The following is an 11,970-nucleotide window of genomic DNA, read 5'->3' on the forward strand; positions in this document are numbered from 1 at the left end:
TATGTGTCTAGGCATTTTTACTGATTTATTTTTATACTGTAACAGATGTCCCATTGGCAGATACTCAGTATTAGGTTAATAGTGTTCACCATCCAGTGTGTGCTTAATGGTACCTCACTCACAGGGAGATATCTGTACACTGACTGGTGTCACTCAGTCCCCTCTCTCTCTCTCACAGGGAGATATCTGTACACTGACTGGTGTCTCTCAGTCCCTCTCTCTCTCTCTCTCCTTCCCTCTCTCTCTCCTTCCCTCTCTCTCTCTTTCCCTCTCTCTCTCTCTTTCCCTCTCTCTCTCCTTCCCTCTCTCTCTCTCTCTCCTTCCCTCTCTCTCTCTCTCTCTCTCTCTCCTTCCCTCTCTCTCTCTCTCCTTCCCTCTCTCTCTCTCTCTCCTTCCCTCTCTCTCTCTCTCTCCTTCCCTTTCTCTCTCTCTCCTTTCCTCTCTCTCCTTCCCTCTCTCTCTCCTTCCCTCTCTCTCTCCGTTCCCTCTCTCTCAGTCACTCCTTCCCTCTCTCTCTCTCTCTCTCTCTCCTTCAACCCCCCCTCTCTCTCTCTCTCCTTTCCCTCTCTCTCCCTCCTTTCCCTCCCTCTCTCTCTCTATCCTTTCCCTCCCTCTCTCCCTCTCTCCTTTCCCTCCCTCCCTCTCTCTCTCTCTCTCCTTCCCTCTCTCTCTCTCTCTCTCCTTCCCTCTCTCTCTCTCTCTCTCCATCCCTCTCTCTCACTCTCTCTCCTTACCTCTCACTCTCTCCTCTCTCCTTCCTCTCTCTCTCTCTCTCCTTTCCCTCTCTCTCTTTCTCTCTCTCCTTTCCTCTCTCTCTCTCTCCTTCCCTCTCTCTCTCTCCTTTCCTGTCTCTCTCTCTCTCTCTCTCTCTCCTTCTGCTCTCTCTCTCTCTCTCTCTCTCTCTCTCCTTTCCTGTCTCTCTCTCTCTCGCTCTCTCTCTCCTTTCCTGTCTCTCTCTCTCTCTCTCTCTCTCTCCTTTCCTGTCTCTCTCTCTCTCTCTCTCTCCTTTCCTGTCTCTCTCTCTCTCTCTCTCTCTCCTTTCCTGTCTCTCTCTCTCTCTCTCCTTCCCTCTCTCTCCCTGGTGGGTGCAATATGACCAGGACCCGCTGTTGTTGTGCAGGGATCTCAGTATCTCACCCTCTTGTAGCTGTTGACTCTCTACAGTCTGTGTCTGCTTAACCATTGGACTTGGTTAGAAATTAAACTGAAATCTGAATGAGAAACTTTACCTGTGAGTTTTTAGTCATTGTCCACACACACTGACCACAGGAGAAGCTGCTGTATGGGGTCACTCTAGGAGCTCAGGACTGCCCCTGTGTGTGGTCAGGGGTCACACTGTGATCCAGGGACACCTACTGTACAGGGTCAAGGGTCACACTGGGATCCAGGGACACCCACTGTACAGGGTCAGGGGTCACACTGGGATCCAAGGACAACTACTGCACAGGGTCACACTGGGAACCAGGGACACCCACTGTACAGGGTCAAAGGTTACACTGGGATCTAGAGACACCCACTACAGGGTGAGGGGTCACACTTTGATCCAGGGACACCCACTGTACAGGATCAAGGGTCACACTGGGATCTAGCAACAATTGTATGGGGTCAGAGGTCGCTCAGGACAACCACCATACAGAGTCAGGGGTCACACTTGGATCCCTGGACACCCACTGTACAGGGTCAAGGGTTACACTGGGATCTAGAGACACCCGCTGTACAGGGTCAGGGGTCACACTGGGATCCAGGGACACCCACTGTACAGGGTCAAGGGTTACACCGGGATCCAGAGACACCCACTGTACAGGGTCAGGGGTCACACTGGGATCCAGGGACACCCACTGTACAGGGTCAAGGGTTACACCGGGATCCAGAGACACCCACTGTACAGGGTCAGGGGTCACACTGGGATCCAGGGACACCCACTGTGCAGGGTCAAGGGTCACACTGGCATCTAGAGACAATCGTATGGGGTCAGAGGTCGCTCAGGACAACCACCGTACAGGGTCAGGGGTCACACTGGGATCCAGGGGCACCCACTGTACAGGATCAAGGGTTACACTGGGATCTAGAGACACCCACTGTGCAGGGTCAGGGGTTACACTGGGATCTAGATGCACCCACTGTACAAGGTCAGGGGTCACAGTGGGATCCAGGGACACCCACTGTACAGGGTCAAGTGTCACTGGGATCTAGAGACAATCGCCGTACAGGGTCAGGGGTCACTCAGGATCTCAGGACAAGAGCTGCTCAGGGTCAAGGGTTACTCTGGGACAGAGGGACAAGAGCTGCTCAGGGTCATGAACCTTAATAAAGACACGAAGACTGAAGAGGGCGACACCATGAAATCCCAAAGTTCAGGCAGGGTAGAGATAACCCAGGGGCCTGGAAAGATGCCAGGAACAGCAAAGAGTGAGAGAGCCGATGTCTATTTATTCAGAGTGAGAGCTTTTATACAAATTAAAGATGTAAACAAGTTAACAAAGTGAGCGCTGACTCTGTAGGAGGTGAGGCTGGAGAATTGATAATGGGAAACGAGATGGCAGATGAATTGAGCAGGTATTTTGCGTCAGTTGAATATAAAAGTAGGGAGGTGATGCTTCAGTTGTGCAGGGCACTGGTGAGACCACATCTGGAGTGCCGTGTACAGAGTTGGTCTCCTTATTTAAGGAAGGATGTAAATACGTGGGAAGCAGTTCAGAGAAGGTTTACCAGACTCATACCAGGAATGTGCAGGCTGTTTTATGAGGGAAGGTCGGACAGGTTAGGCTTGTACCCGCTGGAGTTTAGAAGAGTGAGAGGCGACTCGATTGAAAGCTTTAAGATCCTGAGGGGGTCTCGGACAGGGTGGGACATAGAGAGAATGTTTCCTCTTGTGGGAGAATCAAGAACGGGGGCGGGGGGGGGGGTCACTGTTTAAAAATAGGGGGTCACTCATTTAGGACCGAGATGAGGGGAGATTTTGTCTCTCCGAGGGGGTTGAGTATAGGAACTGCAAAGGCTGTGGAGACAGAGTCTCCAAGGGGATTAGATTCTTGGTAAACAAGGAAAGATTATCAGGGGGTGGGGGGGATGCACATTTCAAGTTACTATCAGATCAGCCACAATCTTATAGAATGAGCAAGCTCGAGGGGCTGAATAGCCTCCTCCTGTACCCTGTCCGTATGTTCATAGACTCATATGTTCATTCAGGGGATGTGGGGGTCGCTGGCTGGGCCCAGTATTGATTGCCCATCCTTGAGAAGGAGGTGGTGGTGAGCTACTTTCCTCAACCACTGTTAGGGAGGGAGTTCCAGGAATTTGTCCGTGTGGTGTAGGTACACCCACAGCGCTGTTAGGGAGGGAGTTCCAGGATTTTGTCCCTGTGGTGTAGGTACACCCACAGCGCTGTTAGGGAGGGAGTTCCAGGAATTTGTCCGTGTGGTGTAGGTACACCCACAGCGCTGTTAGGGAGGGAGTTCCAGGATTTTCTCCCCTGTGGTGTAGGTACACCCACAGCGCTGTTAGGGAGGGAGTTCCAGGATTTTGTCCCTGTGGTGTAGCTGCACCCACAGCGCTGTTAGGGAGGGAGTTCCAGGATTTTGTCCCTGTGGTGTAGGTACACCCACGGCGCTGTTAGGGAGGGAGTTCCAGGATTTTGTCCCCTGTGGAGTAGGTACACCCACAGTGCTGTTAGGGAGACAATTCCAGGATTTTGTCCCTGTGGTGTAGGTACACCCACAGCGCTGTTAGGGAGGGAGTTCCAGGATTTTGTCCCTGTGGTGTAGGTACACCCACAGCGCTGTTAGGGAGGGAGTTCCAGGATTTTGTCCCTGTGGTGTAGGTACACCCACAGCGCTGTTAGGGAGGGAGTGCCAGGATTTTGTCCCCTGTGGTGTAGGTACACCCACAGCGCTGTTAGGGAGGGAGTTCCAGGATTTTGTCCGTGTGGTGTAGGTACACCCACAGTGCTGTTAGTGAGGGAGTTCCAGGATTTTGTCCCCTGTGGTGTAGGTACACCCACAGCGCTGTTAGGGAGGGAGTTCCAGGATTTTGACACAGTGACAGTGAAGGAATGGCCGATATATTTCCAAGTTGGGATGGTGAGGGGCTCGGAGGGGGAACTTCCTGGTGGTGGGTGTTCCCCATGTGTCTGCTGCCCTTGTCCTTCTAGATGGTAGCGGTCGTGGGTTTGGAAGGTGCTGTCGAAGGAGCCTTGGTGAGTTGCTGCGGTGCATCTTGTAGATGGTTCACACACTGCTGCTACTGTGCGTCGGTGGGAGGAGGGAGTGAATGTTTGTGGATGGGGTTTCTAAGAGCCGCCTGTTTATTTATCACATTCCTGAGATTTGTATGAGTGAGAAACTCTGTAATTTTGCTCGGTATAGTCAAGACCAGGTTCTCTCCATCAAAAAGAGCATTGATTCTCATAGCAAGAGTGAGGGACATCACTGCACACTGGCCTCTACTCTGAAAGAAGCAACTATTCACCCTCTTATCTGTTTCCAGCCCCTTCCCCAGTGTCATCTCCAATTATCCATTACACAGGGAGATCCAGAGACACCGGTGGGCAGGGCTGGGGTGGGGGTGAAAGAGGCCAGAATAACTCATCACCGAGGCTGAGATTATAGAGAGAGGTTTAATAGGTGAAGGTTCGATGAACAGAGGACAGATTGTTCAATGCAGGAAATGATCCAAGATATGGGTTCACTGGAATCTACCAAAGACTGACACTGGGCTAGGAGCGTTTGTCACCCTGGGCTTGGACCAATGGGGATTGTGGGAGCTCAGTGAGTGGGTGCTGGGTGGGTCAGTGGGTGCTGGGTGGGTCAGTGGGTGCTGGGTGGGTCAGTGGGTGCTGTATGGGTCAGTGGGTGCTGGGTGGGTCAGTGGGTGCTGGGTGGGTCAGTGGGTGCTGTATGGGTCAGTGGGTGCTGGGTGGGTGAGTGGGTGCTGGGTGGGTGACTGGGTGCTGGGTGGGTGAGTGGGTGCTGGGTGGGTGAGTGGGTGCTGGATGGGTCAGTGGGTGCTGGGTGGGTCAGTGGGTGCTGGGTGGGTCAGTGGGTGCTGGGGGGGTGACTGGGTGCTGGGTGGGTGACTGGGTGCTGGGTGGGTCAGTGGGTGCTGGATGGGTGACTGGGTGCTGGATGGGTCAGTGGGTGCTGGATGGGTCAGTGGGTGCTGGATGGGTGACAGGGTGCTGGGTGGGTCAGTGGGTGCTGGATGGGTCAGTGGGTGCTGGGTGGGTGACAGGGTGCTGGATGGGTCAGTGGGTGCTGGATGGGTCAGTGGGTGCTGGGTGGGTCAGTGGGTGCTGGGTGGGTGACAGGGTGCTGGGTGGGTGACAGGGTGCTGGGTGGGTCAGTGGGTGCTGGATGGGTGACAGGGTGCTGGGTGGGTCAGTGGGTGCTGGATGGGTGACAGGGTGCTGGGTGGGTCAGTGGGTGCTGGGTGGGTGACTGGGTGCTGGATGGGTGACAGGGTGCTGGGTGGGTGACAGGGTGCTGGGGGGTGAAAGGGTGCTGGATGGGTGACAGGGTGCTGGATGGGTCAGTGGGTGCTGGGTGGGTCAGTGGGTGCTGGGTGGGTGACAGGGTGCTGGGGGGTGACAGGGTGCTGGGGGGTGACAGGGTGCTGGGTGGGTGACAGGGTGCTGGATGGGTGACAGGGTGCTGGGTGGGTGACAGGGTGCTGGGTGGGTGACTGGGTGCGGGGTGGGTGACTGGGTGCTGGATGGGTCAGTGGGTGCTGGGTGGGTGACAGGGTGCTGGGTGGGTGACAGGGTGCTGGGTGGGTGAGTAGGTGCTGGATGGGTGACTGGGTGCTGGGTGGGTGACTGGGTGCTGGATGGGTGACTGGGTGCTGGATGGGTCAGTGGGTGCTGGGTGGGTGAGTGGGTGCTGGGTGGGTGAGTAGGTGCTGGATGGGTGAGTGGGTGCAGGATGGGTGACAGAGTGCCGGGTGGGTGACAGGGTGCTGGGTGGGTGACAGGGTGCTGGGTGGGTGAGTAGGTGCTGGATGGGTGAGTGGGTGCTGGATGGGTGACAGAGTGCCGGGTGGGTGACAGGGTGCTGGGTGGGTGAGTAGGGGCTGGATGGGTGAGTGGGTGCTGGATGGGTGACAGAGGTGCCTGGGTGGGTGACAGGGTGCTGGGTGGGTGACTGGGTGCTGGGGGGGTGACAGGGTGCTGGATGGGTGACTGGGTGCTGGGTGGGTGACAGGGTGCTGGATGGTTCAGTGGGTGCTGGGTGGGTCAGTGGGTGCTGGGTGGGTGAGTGGGTGCTGGATGGGTGACAGGGTGCTGGGGGGGTGACTGGGTGCTGGATGGGTGACTGGGTGCTGGGTGGGTGACAGGGTGCTGGATGGTTCAGTGGGTGCTGGGTGGGTCAGTGGGTGCTGGGTGGGTGAGTGGGTGCTGGATGGGTGACAGGGTGCTGGGGGGGTGACTGGGTGCTGGATGGGTGACTGGGTGCTGGGTGGGTGAGTGGGTGCTGGATGGGTCAGTGGGTGCTGGGTGGGTGAGTGGGTGCTGGGTGGGTGAGTAGGTGCTGGATGGGTGAGTGGGTGCAGGATGGGTGACAGAGTGCCGGGTGGGTGACAGGGTGCTGGGTGGGTGACAGGGTGCTGGGTGGGTGAGTAGGTGCTGGATGGGTGAGTGGGTGCTGGATGGGTGACAGAGTGCCGGGTGGGTGACAGGGTGCTGGGTGGGTGAGTAGGTGCTGGATGGGTGAGTGGGTGCTGGATGGGTGACAGAGTGCCGGGTGGGTGACAGGGTGCTGGGTGGGTGACTGGGTGCTGGGGGGTGACAGGGTGCTGGATGGGTGACTGGGTGCTGGGTGGGTGACAGGGTGCTGGATGGTTCAGTGGGTGCTGGGTGGGTCAGTGGGTGCTGGGTGGGTGAGTGGGTGCTGGATGGGTGACAGGGTGCTGGGGGGGTGACTGGGTGCTGGATGGGTGACTGGGTGCTGGGTGGGTGACAGGGTGCTGGATGGTTCAGTGGGTGCTGGGTGGGTCAGTGGGTGCTGGGTGGGTGAGTGGGTGCTGGATGGGTGACAGGGTGCTGGGGGGGTGACTGGGTGCTGGATGGGTGACTGGGTGCTGGGTGGGTGAGTGGGTGCTGGATGGGTCAGTGGGTGCTGGGTGGGTCAGTGGGTGCTGGGTGGGTGACAGGGTGCTGGGTGGGTGACAGGGTGCTGGGGGGGTGACAGGGTGCTGGGTGGGTCAGTGGGTGCTGGGTGGGTGACTGGGTGCTGGATGGGTCAGTGGGTGCTGGATGGGTGACAGGGTGCTGGGTGGGTGACTGGGTGCTGGGTGGGTGACTGGGTGCTGGGTGGGTGACAGGGTGCTGGGTGGATCAGTGGGTGCTGGATGGGTGACAGGGTGCCGTGTGGGTGACAGGGTGCCGGGTGGGTGACTGGGTGCCGGATGGGTGACTGGGTGCCGGGTGGGTCAGTGGGTGCTGGATGGGTGACTGGGTGATGGATGGGTGACAGGGTGCTGGGTGGGTGACTGGGTGCTGGGTGGGTGACAGGGTGCTGGGTGGGTGACAGGGTGCTAGATGGGTCAGTGGGTGCTGGATGGGTGACTGGGTGCTGGATGGGTCAGTGGGTGCTGGATGGGTCAGTGGGTGCTGGTTGGGTGACTGGGTGCTGGATGGGTCGGTGGGTGCTGGATGGGTCAGTGGGTGCTGGGTGGGTGAGTGGGTGCTGGATGGGTGACTGGGTGCTGGGTGGGTGACTGGGTGCTGGGTGTGATGAGTTCACTCTCTGTTCGGGGATGTTGGGTGGTTGATGCCGGAGTTTCCCAGTTTGTAGATGTCATGTAGACTGGGATCCGGATCCCTTTGTCTCCCAGCATCACCTGTCCAGTTCCCTGAAAACAGCAGAAATCACTCTCAGAATAATTCGTACTTCACTGGAAAACTCTGTGGTTTAATTAACTGATTCCCAGTCCCTCTCTCTCTGCCGGTCAGTGATTCCCAGTCCCTCTCTCTCTGCTGGTCAGTGATTCCCTGTCCATCAGCTGGTCAGTGATTCCCAGTCCCTCTCTCTCTGCTGGTCAGTGATTCCCAGTCCATCAGCTGGTCAGTGATTCCCAGTCCCTCTCTCTCTGCTGGTCAGTGATTCCCAGTCTCTCTCTCTCTGCTGGTCAGTGATTCCCAGTCCTCTCTCTCTCTGCTGGTCAGTGATTCTCAGTCCCTCTCTCTCTGCTGGTCAGTGATTCCTAGTCCCTCTCTCTCTGCTGGTCAGTGATTCCCAGTCCCTCTCTCTCTGCTGGTCACTGATTCCCAGTCCCTCCCTCTCTGCAGGTTAGAGTTTCCGAGTCCCCCACTCTCTGCTGGTCAATGATTCCCAGTCTCTATCTCTCTGCTGGTCAGTGATTCTCAGTCCCTCTCTCTCTGCTGGTCAGTGATTCCCAGTCCCTCTCTCTCTGCTGGTCAGTGATTCCCAGTCCCTCTCTCTCTGCTGGTCACTGATTCCCAGTCCCTCCCTCTCTGCAGGTTAGAGTTTCCGAGTCCCCCACTCTCTGCTGGTCAATGATTCCCAGTCTCTATCTCTCTGCTGGTCAGTGACTCCCAGTCACTCTCTCTCTCTGCTGGTCAGTGATTCCCAGTCCCTCTTTCTCTGCTGGTCAGTGATTCCCAGTCCCTCTCTCTCTTCTGGTCAGTGACTCCAAGTCCCTCTCTCTCTGCTGGTCAGTGATTCCCAGTCCCTGTCTCTCTGCTGGTCAGCCTGACTTACTTTGCTTGATCGATGGGCTTTATGCTTCTCAATGGAACTCCAGCGTCTGCCCAGAGACTGTGGGAATATACTCCGCGGATCCCTTGGAAGGAAGAAGAAGCAAAATATCAAACGCTGATTATTTGCATCGTTTTGTGTGTCTATGTGTGTGTTTGTGTGTTTGTGTGTGTGTGAGTGTGGTGTGTGAGTGTGTGTGTGTGTGTGTGTTTGTGTGTGTGAGTGTGTTGTGTGTGTGTGTGTCTGAGTGTGTTGTGTATTTGTGTGTGTCTGTGTGTGTGTGTGTGTGTCTGTGTGTGTGTGTGTCTGTGTGTGTGTGTGTGTGTTGTGTGTGTGTGTGAGTGTGTGTGTGTGTGTGTGTGTGTGTGAGTGTGTATGTATAAGTGTTTGTGAGTGTGTGTGTGTGTGTGTTTGTGAGTGTGTGTTTGTGAGTGTGTTTGTGTGTGTGTTTGAGTGTGTGAGTGTGTGTGTGTGTGTATGAGTGTGTGTGTCCGTGTGTCTGTGTGTGAGTGTGTGTGTGTGTGTTTGTGAGTGTGTTTGTGTGTGTGTTTGAGTGTGTGTGTGTGTGTGTGTATGAGTGTGTGTGTGTCCGTGTGTGTGTGTGTGTCTGTGTGTGAGTGTGTGTGTGTGTGTGTGTGTGTGTGTGTGTTGTGTGTGTGTGTGTGTGTGTGTGTGAGTGTGTGTATGTGAGTATGTGACTGTGTGTGTGAGAGTGTATGTGTATGAGTGTGTGTGTGTGTGTGTTGTGTGTGTGTGAGTGTGTTGTTTGTGTGTGTGTGTGTGTGTGTGTGTGTGTGTGTGTGTGTGTGTGTGTGTGAGTGTGTGTGTGTGTGTGTGTCTTTGAGTGTGTGAGTGTGTGTATGAGTGTGTTGTGTGTGAGTGTGTGTATGAGTGTGTTGTATGTGTGTGTGAGTGTGTGTGTGTGTGTGTGTTGTGTGTGTGAGTGTGTCTGTGTGTGAGTGTGTGTATGTGTCTGTGTGTGAGTGTGTGAGTGTGTGTATGTGTCTGTGTGTGAGTGTGTGTGTAAGTGTGTTGTGAGTGTGAGTGTGTGTGTGAGTGTGTGTGAGTGTGTGTGTGTGTGTGTGTCTCTTTGTGTGTGTGTTGTGTGTTTGTGTGTGAGTGTGTAAGTGTGTGAGTGTGTGTGTGTCTGTGTGTGTGTTGTGTGTGTGTGAGTGTGTTGTTTGTGTGTGTGTGTGTGTGTGAGTGTGTGTGTGTGTGTGTGTGTGTGTGTGAGTGTGTGTGTGTGTGTGTGTCTTTGAGTGTGTGAATGTGTGTATGAGTGTGTTGTGTGTGAGTGTGTGTATGAGTGTGTTGTATGTGTGTGTGAGTGTGTGTGTGTGTGTGTGTTGTGTGTGTGAGTGTGTGTGTGTGTGAGTGTGTGTATGTGTCTGTGTGTGAGTGTGTGTGTGAGTGTGTGTATGTGTCTGTGTGTGAGTGTGTGTGTAAGTGTGTTGTGTGTGAGTGTGTGTGTGAGTGTGTGTGTGTGTGTGTGTGTGTCTCTTTGTGTGAGTGTGTTGTGTGTTTGTGTGGGAGTGTGTAAGTGTGTGAGTGTGTGTGTGTCTGTGTGTGTGTTGTGTGTGTGTGTGAGTGTGTGAGTTTATGTGTGTGTGAGTGTGCGTGTGTGTCTGTGTGTGTGTGTGCGTGTGTGTCTGTGTGTGTGTGTGAGCGTGTGTGTGTGTGACTGTTTGTGAGAGTGTGTTGTGTGTGTGTGCGAGTGTGCGAGTGTGTGAGTGTTTGTGTGTGTGTGTCCGTGTGTGAGTTTGTGTGAGTGTGTGTGAGTGTGTGTGTCAGTGAGTGTGTGTGTGAGTGAGTGGGTGTGTGAGTGAGTGTGTGTGTGAGTGCGTGTGTGTGAGTGCGTGTGGGTGTGAGTGTGTGTGTGTATGAGTGTGTGCACGGGTGTGTGTGTGTGTGAGTGTCTGTGTGTGAGTGTGTGTGAGTGTGTGCGTGCGAGTGTGTGATAACTCCTCCTGCTGTAATACCCTCTCTGTCTGCGCTCTGAGTGAAAAACCCTCCTGCTGTAAAACCCTCTCTGTGTGCTCTCTGAGTGATAACCCCTCCTAATGTAATACCATCTCTGTGTGATCCCTGAGTGATAACCACTCCTGCTGTAATACCCTCTCTGTGTGCTCTCTGAGTTTTAACTCCACCTGCAGTATTACCCTCTCTGTGAGCTCTCTGAGAGATAACTCCTCCAGCTGTATTACTCTCTCTGTATGCTCTCTGAGTGATAACCCCTCCTGCTGTATTACCCTCTCTGTGAGCTCTCTGATTGATAACCCCTCCTGCTGTATTACCCTCTCTGTGTGATCCCTGAGTGATAACCCCTCCTGCTGTAATACCCTCTCTGTGTGCTCTCTGATTGATAACACCTCCTGCTGTATTACCATCTCTGTGTGCTCTCTGACTGATAACTCCTCCAGCTGTAATACGCTCTCTTTGTGCTCTCTGAGTGATAACTCGTCCTGCTGCAACAGCCTCTATGTGTGCTCTCTGTGTGATAAAGCCTCCTGCTGTAATACACTCGGTGTGCTCTCTGAGTGATAACCCCTCCTGCTGTATTACCCTCTCTGTGTGCTCTCTGACTGATAACCACTCCTGCTGAATTACCCTCTCTGTGTGCTCTCTGAGGTATAACTCCTGCTGTAATATACTCTCTGTTTGCTCTCTGAGTGATAACTCCTCCTGCAGTATTACCCTCTCTGTGTGCTCTCTGAGTGATAACTCCTCCTGCTGTATTACCCTCTCTGTGTGCTCTCTGAGTGATAACTACTCCTGCTGTATGACTGTCTCTGTATTCTCTCTGAGTGATTACCCCTCCTGCTGTATTACACTCTCTGTGTGCTCTCTGAGTGATAACTCCTCCTGCTGTAACAAACACACTGTGTGCTCTCTGAGTGATAACTCCTCCTGCTGTATTACCCTCTCTGTGTGCTCTCTAAGTGATAATTCCTCCTGCTGTATTACCCTCTCTGAGTGCTCTCTGAGTGATAACCCCTCCTGCTGTATTACCCGCTCTGTGTGCTCTCTGAGTGCTAACACATCCTGGGGTAATACCCTCTAAGTGTGATCCCTGAGTGATAACCCCTCCTGATGTAATACCCTCTCTGTGTGCTCTCTGAGTGATAACCCCTCCAGCTGTAATACGCTCTCTGTGTGCTCTCTGAGTGATAACTCGTCCTACTGCAATAGCCTCTATGTGCGCTCTCTGAGTGATAAATCCTCCTGCTGTAATACACTCTCGGTGTGCTCTCTGAGT

The sequence above is a fragment of the Carcharodon carcharias genome, chromosome 27 (genome assembly GCF_017639515.1).
Source record: "Carcharodon carcharias isolate sCarCar2 chromosome 27, sCarCar2.pri, whole genome shotgun sequence".
Classification (NCBI taxonomy): domain Eukaryota; kingdom Metazoa; phylum Chordata; class Chondrichthyes; order Lamniformes; family Lamnidae; genus Carcharodon; species Carcharodon carcharias.